Here is an 18941-nt window from a genome sequence, read left to right as displayed (position 1 = left end):
ATGGACTTGCTGTTCTTCTGTTGCCTTGCTGTCTCTTGTTGCATATTGCAGAGGCTTATAGGCTTTTTTATGGGTTTATAGACAGGTATAATACATGTATATTGGAACATTTGATGATAAAAAAAGGTTTTTATCTTATTAACTGTCAGTAAGTCAGGAATCATGCATCTGAGCATTTCAGAATTTTTCTTGGTTCATCAGCATAACATAGAATTGGGTGCTTTGTATTCACGCAAATGTGATGAAAAAGTAAGAATCACACTGCAATTCCTAAACTGGAAATGATAAGTTAGGTAAGTAAACTATGAAGAATTTCTATCACAGCACAAAGCTCTTACAGTGCCTGGGAGAACTATAAATGTGAACTAATCTACAGTTACCCACAATGCATTTGTAATAAAATTACAACACTGTAATGAAAAATAATTTGTTCTTGTAGGATGATGTATCATCAATGCCTTTCACAAACTCTTAATATATAATATTCCAGTAAGAAATGAAGTGGATATTATTTTCTTCATTTTATAGGTTAGTAAACTAGTATAGAGAATATAAGTGATGCACTTAACCTCAGAGTGAGAAATAGTCCAAATTATGACGTGAACATTTTTAAAGTGTAAAGTTTTAGGTACAGTGTTTAGATCTTATTTCAATCACTAAACCCCGTCCAATTAACTTTCAGTTAATTATTGAAATAGGACAAAAAACAGTAGCTTAGATAAGTAAAAATAATCCTTAAATTTGACTTTCACCAAAATTTTACCCTGTCCACTCCAACTTTGAACAACACTGATTAACAAAGAACAAAAGTATTCATTTTAGCTTCTTCCATTTTCTCTGGCTAATTCAAATATTGGCAGCTAGCTTATTGGTGAGATGACTCAAAAGCAGTCAGCAAGATAGAGGCATAGGAAGGTCTTGGTAATGTATAATGCAAGATAATCAGGTAATAATAACCAAGGATTGCTCATGACTTGAAAAACAAGCCAAAAATACAAAAACAAAAAAACAACAAACAAAAACAGACACCATATTTTCCTAGTCTTATGATCCTCATTTTCTTGTGCTAGTGTTTTAAACCTGTTGCAGTTCCTATATGTTTTCATTTTAATTAAGATGGTAACCATCAAGTAACTCATCCATTGTCAAATGAATAGTGCATAACAATGAACATAGCATAGCACCCATACAACCATTTCAAATATCCAGTATTCCTATCCTTTAAGCATGAAAATGCCTCAAAAATGCTGATAGATATAGATAGGTAGGTAGATAGATAGATAGATAAGCAGAAAAAAATCCCTTTGTCCAGCCATTATGTCCCAACCTTAGATTTGGGAAAACATTTCATCACCACATCAAATCTATTCATCAATTAACTTATTTAATTTTCACAATAATAAAATGAAGTTTGTGCTAGTGTTATCCTCATTTTATAGTTAATAATAATTGAGGCAAATGGTTAAATAAGGTACCTTAATACCATTAAGATATTGTATGATTATGGCTTCTACCTAATCTAGTAATTTTAATCATTTTTTTAACTTCTAGTGATTTTAAGCACATGAGCACATCATCTATTTTGCCTGAATTTTCCTTTGTCCTGGTTTCTCTGTGAGTTACGTGTTTCATTTATAGCTACGACAGGGACAGCAATAGACTGTTTTCTACTGCCTATAGACTTGTTCTCACTTAAAGTAAGGCCAATTATCCTTCCATCTCTTCTGGATTATATGGAATGGTTTATATAGCTGCCAGAAGACATTCCTGGCCACGAAGTGTATCCCAGTGAATCTGCCACATTATACAACATTCAAAAATTAGAAATATACTTACATTAATCAGTTCTATATTACTTTTACTGTCATAACAATTATAATTAATTAAACGATTAAATATGTGAGAGGTGGAGTCTATCCTAAACATCTTAGATCATTTATCCTAAGCAAATTAAGGCATGATCTCTCTTTCAAAATATAAATGTCCTTGGCAATAGCAGTATATTATCAAGCTTGTAGATTTCATTAGTTTATTAGATTTCTATTTTCTTAGTGATAGGGAACTAAATAATATAAAGTAATTGTAAGAATGGAAGTTTTTGTTAGTTTTGAGGGCACAGGAAAAATAAAGATGGAATAGGAAGAACAACGGTGCATTTTACCTTTAAAATAGATGGTAAATATTTATTTGGTGTCAAAAATAATACCACGTCTAGAGACCTTGATTTATTCACATAGTGAAAATTGTGGCTTCAAAGAGCTTACATCTAAGAAGGCTTAGGCTTTTTCCTACTTATCTGTTTAAGAGGATTGCTACAAAATTTAATTGAAACATTTACACAGTCCTTTGAAATCTTAGATGAAAGAGAATACCAAAATAAAATTGTTATGGATATCAATACACATGGATCAACCCACCATTAGCAGGTGTCCACCTGAAGCCCATGGGCTGCCATTTCACAGCAACACTGTACAAGTTAATAAGAGGAGAAGTGAAATCAAATGGTTTATCCCCTTAAAACAAGAGAAAATCAAGTTACTAACATGTAACTCCTGTAACTGAGACCATATCATATTTCATCAGGAAAGGGCATCTTTATTCACACAACAGCAAAACACCTCTTTACCATTATCTGAAGTATTTGTTGCTTCCTTTGAAAGGAAACTGCGATCATGCCCTTATGGCTTCTTAAAGCATTTCTTGAGAAAGCGTTATACCTCCAACAGTAAAGGATATTCTTTGATATTTTAAGGGGCTATTAACTTTTCTAAGTATTGCCAATCATGAGTATAGTTTATATTTTTGCAGGTAATGTATAATGTTTTTATGAATAAAGCAAAATACCTAGACAAGGAAACCAAAGATATAAAGTCTGCATTTCTAAACCTTCATCTCTCATCTTTTTGCCACCGCAGAACTGAGTTCCCTAAGGGAGGCCAACCTGAGACATCCCACAGCTTTAAATTGTGAAGTTGGGCTCACTTTAACCCTTAAAATCCCCCCTCTTTTCCTACTCACATGCCAGATTTGGGGTGCCTGCCCAGTTCCCAGCTGTGATCTGGTTTCCACACAGTTGAGACAGAATTTGGAAGAGGGTCACTAGCCAGGGACACCATTTATAGTTCCTTCTCTTCCAGTAGTGTGTCCGCAGATCATTGTGAAAGATACTTTGAGTATATGTGTTAAGCTGTGTACCTCACGACTTCCATAAATAAGTTATCCTCACCAAAGTCGTGCTTCTGGCTTATTACATCAAGTGAGACATCAGTGTAAAATTCACCTTGAGTTACTCTGAAACACGAATTCAATGCAGTTTTAAGTGGAAGCAAACTACTATCATGTATAGGTCTTATGGGGAGATCATTTCTGGATTCAGAGGAATGGTTCGTGCTGCATATGAAGGTAAAAAAAGATGTCCTGCAGGGCTGGCTGCACTGAGTATTAAGTATTCGTTCTGTAGAATTCTCTCAGAGAGGGCAAATGTGGGCGACTGAGTTAAGCACCAAATTGTAATAAATGTTGCTTTCTTCTTTCCTTCATCCTTAGGGCATATGTTTAAAACTTGTACTTCTGCCATCTCCCTCCTTTTTTAAAAATTTAGCCACGAGATTTCTTTCAACCCCAGATTAACCTCAGAAGTGCACATCACTGTATTAAAAGGTATATAGCAAGACTTGCACCTTAATGAGGTATAATGAACTGATACCAAAGGAAAAAAGAAGTGGAGGAGAAATTAGTTCTCATTGCACGAGTAATGTAGGAAGGATGATGAGTTACTAAAAGGATTTGACCTTTTAAATATAATGAATCAAACTGATTCACAAAGAACCAAGAGTTTTAAAAAATTATATAAAGTGAGCAATGTTGAATCATTTCTTAGTCCACTTGCCAACCTCACTCTGTGAAATGATAAATCTTGGGGAAAAAAACTTTCAAAAAAGCATTCCCCATCAGACTTGATGCCTCTTGCAACTGCTTCTTTCTCCTTATTCCTAGAGTGAGATTCTCTTAAATAGTAAGCTTTGGGGCGCCTGGGTGGCGCAGTCGGTTAAGCGTCCGACTTCAGCCAGGTCACGATCTCGCGGTCCGTGAGTTCGAGCCCCGCGTCGGGCTCTGGGCTGATGGCTCAGAGCCTGGAGCCTGTTTCCGATTCTGTGTCTCCCTCTCTCTCTGCCCCTCCCCCATTCATGCTCTGTCTCTCTCTGTCCCAAAAATAAATAAACGTTGAAAAAAAAAATTTTAAAAAAAATAGTAAGCTTTAATTTGTTGGGGGTTTGGGGGGGGATTGGGGTGAGGGGAGTGGTTCTAATTTTTTTAATTATTTTATTTGAGTATAGTTGACACACAATGTCACATTAGCTTCGGGTGTTCAACACAGTGATTCGACTTCTCTATACATTATGCTATACTCTCCACAAGTGTGGCTACCCTCTGTCACCATACAACATTATTACGATATCACTGACTCTATTCCCCCAGACTGCGCCTTTTATTCCTATGACTCATTCATTCTGAAACTTGAAGCCTTCATCTCCCAGGCCCCTTCACCCATTTTGTCCATCCTCCACCCCCTGCCTCTGGCAAGGATCGGTTTGTTCTCTGTATTTATAGGTCTGATTCTGCTTTTTGTTTGTTTGCTTCTTCATTTGCTGTGTCTTTTAGATTCCACATATGAGTGAAATCATATGGCGTTTGTCTTAGTCTGACTGATCTCAGCTCAATATCCTGTAGGTCCATCCATGTTGTTGCAAATGGCACAATTTCATTCTTTTTTTGTGGCTGCATAATATTCCATTGTGTATGTATACTGTATCTGCCTTATCCATTCATCTGTGAATGGACATTTAGGTTGCTTCCATATCTTGACTATTGTAAATAATGCTTTAATAAACAGGGGTGCAGATATCTTCTTAAATTAGTATTTTTGTTTTCTTTGGGTAAATAGCCAGTAGTGGGATTACTGGATCATATGGTATTTCTATTTTTAGTTTTTTGAGGAACCTCCCTACTGTTTTCCACAGTGGCTGCCCTAGTTTGCATTCCCACCAACAGTGCATGAAGGTTCCTTTTTCTCCACATCCTCACCAACCTTTGTTATTTTTTGTCTCTTTTGATTTTACCTATTCTGACAAGTGTAAGGTGAGATCTCATTGTGGTTTGGATTTGCATTTTCTTTAATCTGTAACTTATGGTATTTTGTTGGCTCGACTTCTCCAACCTCTTTATCAAGGTTTAAGTTTATAATTTTTCAAGGTTTGAAATTTTCAGTGATCCTTCTTTTGTTTCATGCATGATTTTTTTCATGGTGATTGGTGCTTCATCATTGAATGTAAAATATGCACTTGTTTTTACCTGCCATGGTTTTTTGTTGAAGTTTATTAGAAATCAGTTAAAGAGATTTCCAGTCTTAAAGCAAGAAAATACCACAAAATCAATGTTTCATTAGCATTCAACATAAACAGAGAGACTTGCTTTCTAGTCATACTACCAAAAAATTAACTGTGTACTCATATAAAATGTTTTGTCTTTTAGGCTTTAATTTATAATTTTTTCTGCAAAGTAGAAATTAAAACATCTGTTCTTCCTAGCCCAGGGGTTGTACTGGTGACAGAATAAAATGTTCTGTGAGGAGACTTTGCCTGCTGTAATGTTCTAAATATTGTTTATGCATCAATAAATTGGTAAATAAATAATAAACAATTGAAAATAAACAAATTGATGATAATAAAACATAAATAATAAGTTATTTACTGATGACATTAATAGTGTTTAGAAAAGCAACTGAAAAGCTGACACATTATATAAAGGTGAAAACAATTTCTAAAAGTATCAAACACATTCTTCAGAACTGTGTAGTAACTCTGGGGCACCTGAGTGGTTCAATTGGTTAAGCGTCTGACTCTTGGTTTCAGCTCAGGTCATGATCTCATGGTTTCATGAGTTCGAGCCCTGCATTGGGCTCTGTGCTGACAGTGCAGAGACTGGTTGGGGTTCTCTCACTCCCTCTCCCTCTGGCCCTCCCCTGCTCTCTCTTGCGCGCTCTCTCTCTCTCTCTCTCTCAAAATAAATAAACTTAAAATTTTTTTTTAAATTGTGTAGTAACTCAAAGGTATTCATTCAATTCTCATTCAACAGATATGCATTGAATACCTGCTACATGCAAGGTATTGTCCTGGGCACTAGGAATACACACCCAATGGGACATGTGTCTTGTCCTTGGAGGGTTTAACAGTCCAGGAAGAGACACAATCCCTGAACCCCCAAATCTGCAGCACCAGCTTGAAATGACACATGAAACAGTAATAATAATAATAATAATAATAATTATTATTATTATTATTATTATAAAGAAGTATGTTGGGACTTCAAAAAATGGGGGAAGTGTATACAGTTGGGATATGAAGTCCTGTAGACTTAGATACGCAGGGGCTGAGAAAATGGCAGCATTCTAGGTGGATGCATGGCCATATTCAAAAGTCCAGAGAAAAGAAAGCTGGGGAGTAGGAGGGAGCAGGAAGTGTTTCAGACCACATGGATGATGGAAGAATAAATTGAAAAGGAATTGGGGGCCTTATTATGGGCAGTTTGACTGTTGTCATTGACTCTAAAAAGAGAGAAGTATCAGATAAGAGAGAGTCCTGATCTCTTTTATTTAGAGAGTATTTTTTCAATTATAGAATTTTAGAGAATACTCTGTAAACTAGTTTCTACTTGACAGCTGTTAAGAACAGCCATTCATCAGATACTTATGAAATTAAATAATTTTAACTCAAGGGGCGCCTGGGTGGCTCAGTTGGTTAAGCGTCCGACTTCAGCTCAGGTCACGATCTCACGGTCCGTGAGTTCGAGCCCCACATCAGGCTCTGGGCTGATGGCTCAGAGCCTGGAGCCTGCTTCCGGTTCTGTGTCTCCCTCTCTCTCTGCCCCTCCCCAGTTCATGCTCTGTCTCTCTCTGTCCCAAAAAAAAAATAAATAATTTTAACTCAATAACTCTTTGAATCTGATGACCTGAATTCTAGATTCGATTTTTTTCATCTTAATCTTTTCCCATTGATATTAAATATTATAGTATTTTATTTAAGAAGTAAAACAACATTGTAATCTTTTATACTGGAGAAAATTGTTAAAAGGTTTTTTTTTTCACTTTTCAGAAATTTGTCCTCTAATAACATGGGTAATTTTTGATATATTTTGCTTTTAACTGGCATCAGCTCATGATTTTTGTATGTAGACAACTTTGAGGTTCATAAATATTTTTCTTAAAATTAATGCACAATCTGTCAAATAATATTTGATATCAAAGTAGGCCACTGTGGTGTAGTAGAAAGAACAGGGTATTTAAAGATTTGGTACCAGCTAAAAACTCTGTGACTATACACCAGTCACTTAAAGGCTATAAATATCAGTTTACTCTTCTCTAAAATGGAATAATAAGTAATAATAACAGTATTATTATGTATGTTATCAGGTTTGTTGAGGATCAGAGAACACAATATTAAAGCATTCTATAAACTTTTAGAACTACTAGAAATATAACATTATTTTTATTAAATACTAGTAAGTAATTTGTTTGAAGTACCTGCATTTCATTTGCTATTAGTAGTATTTTGTATATGCAAACTGACATATGCAGTATTTTGTATATGCAGTATATTTGATATACTGAGAATATTGAACTATCTCAATTTGGTTAAAGTGAATAGATATTTTCAAATGCATGTTTGCAATCTAGAAATAAGTATATTATCCCCATAGGTTATTAAAGAAAGACTATGGTGAGAGCTATTTTATGTGTACTTGACCTTAGAAGTGAAGGGCTTTCTTAAAAACAAAAGTTTTCAAGTTGCTTAACTGATTTATCAAGATTAAAATGCCATAGAAATTTGAATTAATTTTAACTTACACTTTTGAAGCACTTCATATCATGTGGACAAATGGACAAATCAATTCACTCTTCCTATATGTATGTTCATGTATGAGATTTCCTAACTTTTAAAAGAGGGCAAATTGAAATCTGGATATTTCCAAGAAAAGGCGTGGGGGCATTATCCCAATCACTTACTCAGGATCTGCCTTATTTTACTTTTCATTGCACTTCTCAGCAAATGATGTATATTTCTGTCTGTTTGTTAATTGCTATGTCCCAGCGTCACCCCACCACATAGAATGTAAATATCATGACAGCAAGACTTAGTTTTATTCACTGCTGGGTGTCCAGCATCTGGGACAGTGTTTGGCCACCTAGCCTATATGAGAACCCAACATTTACTGAATGGATACATGCTGATACATTTGTGAGAACAGCAAAATCACCTGCAGGACATGACCCAGATGTATCAAAACCTGGTTGGTATAGCATTTAAAACCATCTGCTACCTCAGCTAAGGCATGGGTAAGCTCCTACATGAACTAACTGGCAGTTTCCCAAGCATATTACTCGAGGTCACAGGATGATAACTGTGTAGTTCTCTACAAATAGGCAGTTAGGACTTAGCCTAGGAATCAGGTAATTAACAAATATTTCCTGAGCACTACCTATGCTCAACCCTCTGCTGGGGATACTCTGAAAGTTGATCTAATGAGCAAGGTAGAATCCTTATCGTGAGACTTTATTCCTCTGCAGATGGAACATTGTGTTGAGAAAACAGGAGGAGGGCTGTTATTTTGTCTTCTCTATGTTTACAGGAATATATAGAAAATCATTTTACCCTGAGGTTTATGATTTAAAAGTTTTTCTACATTGTCTTACTGACTTTAAAATTTTTTCTTTGGAAGTCGTTATTGCCTTGCTTGAGAAAAATAAGTCTCCTAGTTTCACAGTTGCTTTCTGTGGAATGCAGCAGCATTTCCAAGGCAACAAAACACCACGCTTTTGAATGCAGCAGGGAGCCAGGGCTCAGATAAGAGCTAGCTGCTAATAACAACACAGGCAGAGGTCATTCTATCAGAACTGAAGCTATAAATCCCCAAGTGATAGAAGTGTCAGTCTTGTGTTAGTTTCCTTTTCTCTCTGAAGGAAGAGACCCTTCATACAAAGCTACACTTCAAAAACTTGTTCAATCAACAAATATTTATAGATACATAAGGCATGCCAGGGTAGGAGTGGAAGACATGGAAGGAAGTTCTGGTTTCTGCCCTCAAGAAGCTTCCAATCTAGTAGGAACTATGTAGACAAAAACAACATAGCATGCTAGATCATAAGAAGGATGGGCCAATGTCTTGTGGAAAGGGAAGGTGGAGTGGTGTCAGAAGGCCTACACAAGAGGTGAAAAGGAACTGAGTGTCAGAGAGAAGCAGCAGACAGACCTGTAAGGCTGGAAAGGGGCGGCCTGCTGGAAAAGCCATTGGCATTTCTAGGAAGAAGGAGCAGCAGGTTCAAAAAGCTTAATATGCCCAAAAAGAAAAACCGTAAGTCATTACTCCTGAAGAATACAGTAAGAGTAAAGAAATGATGGGGGTGCCTGGGTGGCTTAGTCGGTTGAGCGTCTGACTTCAGCTCAGGTCATGGTCTCATGGTCCATGAGTTTGAGCCCCACGTCAGGCTCTGTGCTGACTGCTCAGAGCCTGGAGCCTGCTTCGGATTCTGTCTCCCTCTCTCTCTGCCCCTCCCCCACTCATTCTCTCTCTCTCTCTCTCTCTCTCTCTCTCTCTCTCTCTGTGTCTCTGTCTCTCTCTGTCAAAAATAAATAAACATTATAAAAAAATTTTAAAAGAGCAAAGAAATGATAAGATAATCAATGTGGAAAGGAAGGTGAGGCAGATTGAATGGTTCTATAACAGGACAAAGAATCATTTAAGGATGTTCAAGCAGAGCTACAATGTGAGATACATGTTTCAGACCGACCTGGTTAACTAGAGAATGCCCTGGAGGAGGATATGACTGAGAAAGAGAGGTCAGTTTAGGAAATTGCAATAATAATCAGATGAGAAATGATGAGTCCTGCCCAAACTGAGACAACATCAAGGAGGACAGGAGGCACAAAATTCAGGAGACTTTGAAAGGGGATGGTGGAACTTTATAATGGATTGACTATAGGAATGTTATTTAGAGGTGCTGTTTCACCCTTCCCCAGACAACCTTCCCCAGTGGAAAGTGCATGAAAATCAGATTTGCAACCATGGGAAATGAGTTAAATTTTGGACACAGCCAATTTGAGATGCTGAAGGAACTCTCAGAGATAGTAGGGAGTCTGGAGCTCAGAACAGTGATCTGGAAGAAGGCATTAGTGACAACATATCAGTGATGATATGAGGAGGTGAGGAGGGAGGTGGATGTGCACCTTGGAATGCTTGGAAGCAACATACCAAAGGGTTGAACTTGAGCAAGAGGAATCTAAAGAAGCTTAAATAGGTTGGAGATTAAGGAGTGAGCAGAGAGACAGAAGGAAAACAAGAGAGAATGGTATCGTCTTAGCCATGAAGAGAGAGATTCAAAAGGAAGATCACGATAAAAATGTGAAGTACAGTAGAAGTCAAATGCGATCGAGATTAAAAGGCATTCGTTGGACTTAGCAACCTGAACTATCAGCAAGAGTATAACTAGTAGAAGGTCAAAGATAGGGAGGGTGGTGCACAGACAAGGAGCAGAGAACCAAGGAGGGGCACTAGTCTATCAAGAAATTTGTCTGAGAAAAGAAGGTGAAAAATAATGATGGCCTGGAAGGAGTTCTTAAGATGGGAAAGATTTGAGAATGCTTCAATTCAGAGAAAAAAGAGCAAGTAGAGGAAGTGGCTGAATGTTTCCGAAGAGAAAGGAAGTAATTGTGAGCTGGAAAACCCCTCCCACTGCCACAGAGAAAAGGCGGTGACAGTGGACAAGGAAGAGTAAGGGTGGAGACATGCCCATCAGGTTGAAGATGGGCAGAAATTGATATTTCCATCTAATTGCCTCCCTTCTTGTTAAGAAGAAAGCGTGATATCTTGGAGAGAATAAGGAGAAAAATAGAGGAGGCAGCATGAAGAGGTAGATAAAGGTTTGAAATTAATGTAGGAAAGAAGAAAGAACTGACTAGAGATAGATCAAAGGGAATTCCGAAGCAGTTCTGATGTTAAACTCAATGAAGTAAAACACCAACGCCAATCTATACAAATTAAAAAATGTTGAAAACACAGTGTGTTCGAAACGCACATTTCAGAAAAGTGACTGCCTCCTGTTCAAGAGCACCCTGCCTTCCCTTTTCTCCTTAGGGGTCTCCTCTTCCGATGGCCAGTCAAGGTAACCTGCACAGAGCTGCTTTCCTTGACCCTAATTCACAAGATCCTCTCTCTCATCCTGTAAATGTTGAATTATTTCTCCATTTTTTTTCATCTAGCATGCATATTCCAAGGGAGTAGGTCTCCATCTTATTGATCTTCGTATTCCTAGCAACCAGCATTGGCCCCAAACTCCAAAAGAGCACAAAAAATAATTCCTAATGAAGGTATAAGAAATATTTAATGTTTCATGTTTTCCAAACCTTCTCCTCTGACCCCAAGGTGCCTCAAGGGGAGTCTTTCTTGACCTATCTTGGCCTAAAAGGAGATGACTCCACATCCAACTCCCTATTGTCAAGGAGACCAGAGGCGCTAAGCCATTTGAGATCTGACGGTACCATTATCTCCTGAGCTGGGCCGCCCCTGGCCTCTTCAGCCACCCCCGGAGCCACTGTAGTGGTTCATTTCCCTCAGTTACAAATTTTATTTAAAGGCTTTTTGCTCTCAGAATGAGTTCACCTAGGGATCCTTGTGTACATCAAACTGTGTTTTTATAATGTTCCAGAAAAGGTGTCATTTCTGGTTGACTCCCAAACAATGTTGGACTTTTTATTGAAATGAATACAGATTATAATTGTATTTCATTGTGAATTTATACATTTTTAAACAAATTATTCATGTAGCCTTGCTATTCAGGGTGGCTTAAGACGTCCCAACGTGGAAGTACCTGGGTGGCTCAGTCAGTTAAGTGTCTGACTTCAGCTCAGGTCATGACCTCCTGGATCCTAAGTTCGAGCCCTACTTGGAGCTCTGTGCTGACAGCTAGGAGCCTGGAGCTTGTTTCAGATTCTGTGTCTCCCTCTCTCTCTGCCCCTCCCCTGCTCATGCTCTGTCTCTCTCTCTCTCTCTCTCTCTCTCTCTCTCTCTCTCTCTCTCAAAAATAAATAACCAGTCTTATTTATAATGTTATAAGTTTATAATGTTTTCTAATGTGTATAGATTATAAACATGCACAAAATATAAAAACTTTCAGTTATGTATAGTATAAAAGTTTGTAGATTATAAAAGCACAAAAAGGTAGTTTTAAAATATTGAAAAAATAAATATTTTTTCCAATTGTATCAATTCCTTCTTTGAATTACAACATTTCTTTGTCATCTAATTACCAAAAAATACTTATTTACTTGCCAAGAGACCTATTCCAAAGAGACGGCTAACTAGTAGTCTAGAAAGCTCAGTTTCCATAAGCCCAAAACTTTCATATCTGACAAATTAATGCAAGTCTTTAATTTTGTGACGCTGGCTTGGACATTATCAAAATTACTGATCTCAAAGGCAAATCTAAAATAGGTTATATATCATAATAAACAAATGCAAAGAATTTGCCTTTTCCTACTTTCCGACTTTCCTACTTTTCCGACTTTAGTCGATCACATATGAATTTAATACATTTGGCTTACAGTGAATATTCTTAAAATTCTATGACTTGCAACTTAATGAGATAGTAACATTATATGTTTCTCTTTACCTAAATTCTAGATTCTGAAGTCTCTCATTCTATGTGGAACAGTAGAAAATTGGAGGTTTCATTCTGAAAGAGGCCCTCACATTCCTAAATATAAGAAAATAAATCCAGAAATGCTAATAGGATGTAGACTTCTGTAAGATTGGTGAACAACAGTATTTTTATTGTTCAATGATAGCCACATACTACAAATCTAAGAATTTTACAATATGTACTAAATCTATGAAAAGAGTTACCATGCTGATCTACTTTCTAAAATGTATATTACAATGTCAAGAAAATGCATTTCAATATTTCTCACTTCTTTAAACAGTTAAATATTTGTAAAAAATAATTGAACATTTTGTAAGTACGTACTGAATTCAAAAATACATTTTCCACATTTCTTACGTAAAGTTCAGCATCTTATCCCGGAATTACTGCATTCCTTATAGAATAAGTTTTTTAATAATAATTAACTCCACTAGGCAGTCTGTGTGAAAGATAGCTTAGTCCCTCTGCTTTCACTTTTTGAATCATTGAAAGTCGTCTTTCATGAATCATGTTTATAAGATGGTTGACTAATAAAATGCCAAGATGACTGTGGGTAACAGTAGGTGAGCGACCACGACCGTGATTCAGTTAATTTAGCAGACATTTGGAACTTGGTCTTAAGCATATCTCTCTCAATATTTGAAGGGACTTAGTTCTTTCAGATATTGCTTTCATAGGACTTTAAAGTTGGGAAGAGCTTTGAAGGTCAAGTAGGAGAAGACTTCTTCTCCTAGCCTAGTCCACGTGCCTGGAGCCCAGAAGTTCAGGGTCAGATTTCAGATATGAGAGCACACAGAATCATGTAAACTTTTAGGCCATTCAATGTAGTAAAGGATTTTTTCTCTACCTACAATTTTTTGGCAATTGTACTGCTGAAAATGGAAGCATGTTCTATTGAAAAACAAAAATCAAGACAACAGTGTGACTGTGCATGCCTATTTTCTTTACTTCCCTGTAGGGAAAACTTCCGGGAAAATTGGATTGAAATATTATCTTTAGAAAAGCAAGTTTTTAATTAGTGTCTTTAACATTAGTAAATAGGAACTAGTATGGTGTACATGTATCTAAGTTTATATTTATCAATAGCCTGATATCCCTCAACAATTGAAATTGCAGCTTGCATATTTATTCGCACTTCTAATTCTCCTGCTATTAGTCTATTTAGCTATTGGTTTATTTAGATAGAAAATTGTTTCTTACTTTTTTATTGAAACACAACTTAAATTCTGATGAGCATCCTATTTTTAGAGCTTAACGAATTCTTACAAAGTTAATACATCCATGTAAAACCAAACAGATCAATATAGTTTTCTCATACCTCCTCCCACACATTACTTCCCAAAGATTCCATACTGACTCACTGACTTCTATCACTATCCCCTAATTTTGAAATTTACATGAATAGAATCACAGAGCATTTTCTACTTTCTGCCTACCTTCTCTAAATCAACATTGTCTATGAGATTCGTCCATGCTGTTGCACATAGCTACAGTTCATTCTTTTCTTGTTTCTTTTGTTATAGAGAAGAGGTCAATAAATTGACCAGGGGCTAAATCTGACCTGTCAACTGTTTGTGTAAATAAAGTTTGATTAGAACATAGCTATGCCCATTCATTTTTATATCGTCTATAGCTGTTTTCATATTACATTGGCGCAGTTCAATAACTATGATTCAGTAACTATGAAAAAAGACCATATGATTGCCCCAAACCTACCGTATTACAGAAAAAGACTGCTGACCATTGCAGTAGAGTATTCTTGTGTGTGTGTGTGTGTGTGTGTGTGTGTGTGGCAATTTATTTATTTATCAATTTTAGTGGTAATGAACATTTACCCAGTTTGAACTGTTACAAATAATCTCTAGTTTTGGACTGTTAAAAATGATACTGCTGTGAACATTCTTATGCATCTTTTTGTGCAAAGATATACACATCTTCACTTAAGTATTAACCTAGAGTTACAACTTCTAGTATAATTAGAATAGGGTATTATACGTTCAGCTTTAACTGATTCCGCCAAATTGTTTTCCGAAGTGGCTGTACCAATTCACCCTCCCGCCAATTGTGTATGGTAGCCCAATAAATAAATTAACACTTGATAATAATCTTTGAGTAAAAGTTAGAATACATAATTCATCATTCCACTCCATACAAACAACATTTCATGCAATAGCCTTTAATGAGATCATGTATCATTTATGTAAACAAGTCATTAGGTTGACAATGGTAGTAGTAAAACATGTATACTGTATTTGTTGATTAACAACAAATATTAAAGAACTGGAGTTTGTTGCATAAACCAAACCAGCAGCTATTTTTTTGCTGAACACTTGGAAATAAGTATCCCACAAGTGATCCTAATACATATTCCCCACCCACAGTGGAACTATAAACAAAACCCTGGTTCGTAAATAAAAACTCTTTTGTGTTGAGGTAATTAACTTCCATTTTTTTTCTTTTATGCAAAATACAAAATTAACCAATTTTATTTATTTATTTATTTATTTATTTATTTACTTACTTACTTTCAGAGACAGAGAGAGTGGACACACTAGCAGGGGAGAGGGAGAGAGAGAATCGCAAGCAGTCTCCACACCCAGCACTCAGCCTAGCGTGGGGCTCAATCTCATGACCCTGAGACTGTGACCTGAGCCAAAACCAAGAGTCAGATACTTAACCGACTGAGCCACCCAGGCGCCCCCAAATTAACCAACTTCTTAAAGGCCTCAGGTTATAGATATGAACTTATAATAGGAAAATTATAGTTAAGGTGTCCAATCCTGACATATCAATAGTCACTAGCACAGTGATTCTATAAATCACAGAGCAGAGTGATTCTAAATCTAATCCTCACAAGTTTTTGTGGATTTTATTGACAAATGCTTTAGGAGTGAGTCAGCAAAGTATTTTCATTTCCCTTTTTATCAGTTGCTCTCATTTTGGGTATTTCCAGGTGGAGCTAGAAAAGTCATCATTAGCCAGTATCAGAATTGAGTGCAATGACAGGATTATAACTTCCCCAAACTCAAGATGTTTTTGACTTCATGAATGGTGGGATCATGCATAATCTTTATTTCCTTCTTTTTGTCTCTCTGTATCTTCCAAGTGTTCAGCAAAGGGTAATTATTTGTTTTATAATGAGAGAGATTTTAGGTTGTTTTTCTGATTTCTAAGGGTACAAAGCTTGTTTCTTATTGCTTGTTTGCCCTACTAAAACCTACATCAGACAAGTGTCAAAACTTTGAGAACTTGTTCCAACCATGAAGCGGACCTACTGGAGGAGGTGTTTGTAATCTGGAACTGCGCCTTGAGGTAGCCAGTATTTGGGTTGCTACATCTTGGGGATGAGTTGTGGCTTTTATTAAATTATCTGTCACAAAGTTACTTTCCCCCAAAACAAATGGACTTTCTGAGATCAGCCGCTCCCTTTGCAGATTGAGTGTAATCCCAGCGATCCTGTGCCTTGTGTCACAGCTAAAAGCCCATGAAATAGCACAGAAGTTGCAAAACAATATGAAAGTCAAGTAACTGAGGTTTGTGGTTCCCCAGCAAATGGAAGTCTTCCAGAACAAACATGCTCAGTCTGTTGCACCGGGGATGGGTGAGGGCTCATTATACAAATGTTATGAAATAATATGGAACAAAACCCTGTGGAACTTCCTTAGGTCCTCAAAATTGTAACAGGCAAATTGTTAAGAGCCTGTCTCTGCCTCTACCTCAGAGAACCCCCGCCACCACCAACCAAGCTGTTATTAAGAGGTATTTCAATTATACCAGAGGAATTTGTAACTTTCATTAGGCAAGCAAGCAGAAGACAATTGCACCTTTTCATGTTCATGGTGTCTATATTATTCCTTTCTTCTCAGCTGGGACCCCAAAAGCACAAGGTTTTTTTCTAAGTGAATAAAGGTATGCATGCAGTTCCGTATTCAGAGAAGAAACAAGGAGAAATGTTTAATGGCTCTACATGTCCTAAAGTCTGTCTCAAATATAGGAAGATACTGCTGACATAAAACTATATACAGAATTACATATATACTGTGTTTTTCCAAATATGTATGGTTGTATATAACTGTGTATGTATATAATTTTTAGTGGTAGAGAAAAAATTTACTTGATTCATCATGTATTTCTGTATTTTACGGTTTTCCTACCATAAGCATATATTTGTTCCTTTTAGAGTAGAAAAAAATTAAAAATGAAGGACCTTCACCAGTGAAATTGCTCTGTATGATACTATAATGGTGGATACATGTAATTATACATTTGTCCAAACTCACAGAATGTGAGTAAACCCTGATATAAACTTGGAACTTCGCTGATAATCTGTCCATGTTGGTTCATCAGTTGTCACAAAATGTACCACTCTGGAGGGAGATGTTGATAATAGGAAGGTCTGTGCACATGTAGGGGCAGAGGATACATGAGAAATCTCTACACTTTCTGCGCAGTTTTGCTGTGAACCTAAAAATGTTCCTTTAAAAAAGTTTGTTTAGGAAGGAAGGAAGGAAGGAAGGAGGGAGGGAGACAGACAAGGAAGGAGGGAATGAGGAAAGAAGGGAAGACCTGCTCATAATTTAAAAAAGGAAAGAACCTTGGGGCATCTGGGTGGTGAAACTCTTGGTTTCAGCTCAGGTCATGATCTCACGGTTTGTGAGTTTGAGACTCACGTTGGGCTCTGTGCTGATAGCATGGAGCCTGCTTGGGATTCTCTCTCTCTCCCTCTCTCTCTGTCCCTCCCATGCTTACACACACATTCTCTCTCTCTCAAAATAAATAAATATTTTTTTTTAAAAAAAAAGGAAGAACCTTAAAGCTACATAAAAAGAACTGGGAAAAAGCAGTGTGCAGTTGTAGTCTGGTGCACTCTGGAGAGGCTCTGAGAGGTTGTTCAGGGACAGGACCCTGCTGGAGAACTTTTCCTGAGAATTAAGAGACAGGCAAGGCTTTGTTTGGGCTCTATCATCCAGTTGATTGTTTTCTCACAGGAAAATTTAAATGTGTTGTGACCCCTTCAGCAATCCATCTGTTTTTCAAATAAAACATTTTTTCTGAGTCTATTTTTAAAGTAAACCCTCTACTGGAAGGAAATTCAGTGGCTTCCCTAAAATATATAGCCTTGACATTGTATCCATAAGCATTGTCATTACAAAGAGCAGTGTTGAATACCAAGATTTCTAATGTACAGTTATAAATTAATGACAAAAGAAGGAAAATATTTTTTGTATGATATTTGCCTATAAAATGAGCCTGGTTAATCCAGAGTTCATATCATATAATATCCTATGGCTACATGATATGGTAATGCTGATTCACCCAACAAAAATAGGTTATTGAGTACTTACCAACTGTATACACTCCTTTACTAGATAGCAGAAAAACAGCAGTGAATAAAACAGAAAATCCCTGCCCTCATGGAGTTTAGATTTTAGTGGGACATGGGAGCAGAGGGGATGGACAGTAAACAATACAAATAGGTAAGTTATAGACTACATTATTTTATTTCTTTAATGCTTATTTATTTTTGAGAGAGAGAGAGAAAGTGCGAGCCAGGGAGGAGCAGAGAGAGAGAGGGAGACACAGAATCTGAAGCAGGCTCCGGGCTCCGCTCTGTCAGCACAGAGCCCGATGGGGGGGCTCGAACCCACTAACCGTGATATCGTGACCTGAGCAAAAGTCAGACACAACAAACTGAGCCACCCAGGCACCCCTAGGCTACATTATTTTAAAGGTGACAATTTAAAGGAACACATCCTACTAAGAGAGAAATAAAGCAGGGGTGCCTATGAGGAATGGAGTCATGTTAGTAAGGGAGGGGTGGGGGTGCAGATGTTAGCTAGAACAGCCAAAGTTTTCCCTGAGAAGGGGAGCATGAGCCAGGCTCTGTCCTGTGTAGGAAGAATAGGACGTGCCAAAGCTTTGAAGCAGGCGTGAGCGGGAGGACCCAAGGAGCAGAGGAAGACAAGTGTTCCAAAGCCCAGGAATGAGGAGGAGGAGGAGCTGAGAGGTCCTGGGAGCCAGATCACATGAGTCATTGCAAGGACTCCGGGTTTATTCTGCAAGAGATGAGGAGCCATCGGAAATTTTTGAGCATTGGTGTCATGTTTTAAAATACTGGATACATTATGTTCGTTTTTCAAATTAACTAAACAAGAAAAGAGTGCTTGCATTATGGTGCTAGAGAAGTATA

At 37.2% G+C, this 18941-nt stretch overlaps 1 protein-coding gene across 2 annotated transcripts in view; it reads left to right on the top strand.

Moving 5' to 3' along the window:
• Positions 1–18941, top strand: part of PDE7B (phosphodiesterase 7B) — a 320081-nt gene that overhangs the window by 105601 nt on the left and 195539 nt on the right. The gene's annotated exons all lie outside the window — the stretch shown is intronic.

This window comes from Herpailurus yagouaroundi, unplaced genomic scaffold, assembly GCF_014898765.1.
Source record: "Herpailurus yagouaroundi ecotype Mexico unplaced genomic scaffold, PumYag 198, whole genome shotgun sequence".
Classification (NCBI taxonomy): Eukaryota; Metazoa; Chordata; class Mammalia; order Carnivora; family Felidae; genus Herpailurus; species Herpailurus yagouaroundi.
This window is presented reverse-complemented; position numbering and strand designations above follow the sequence as displayed.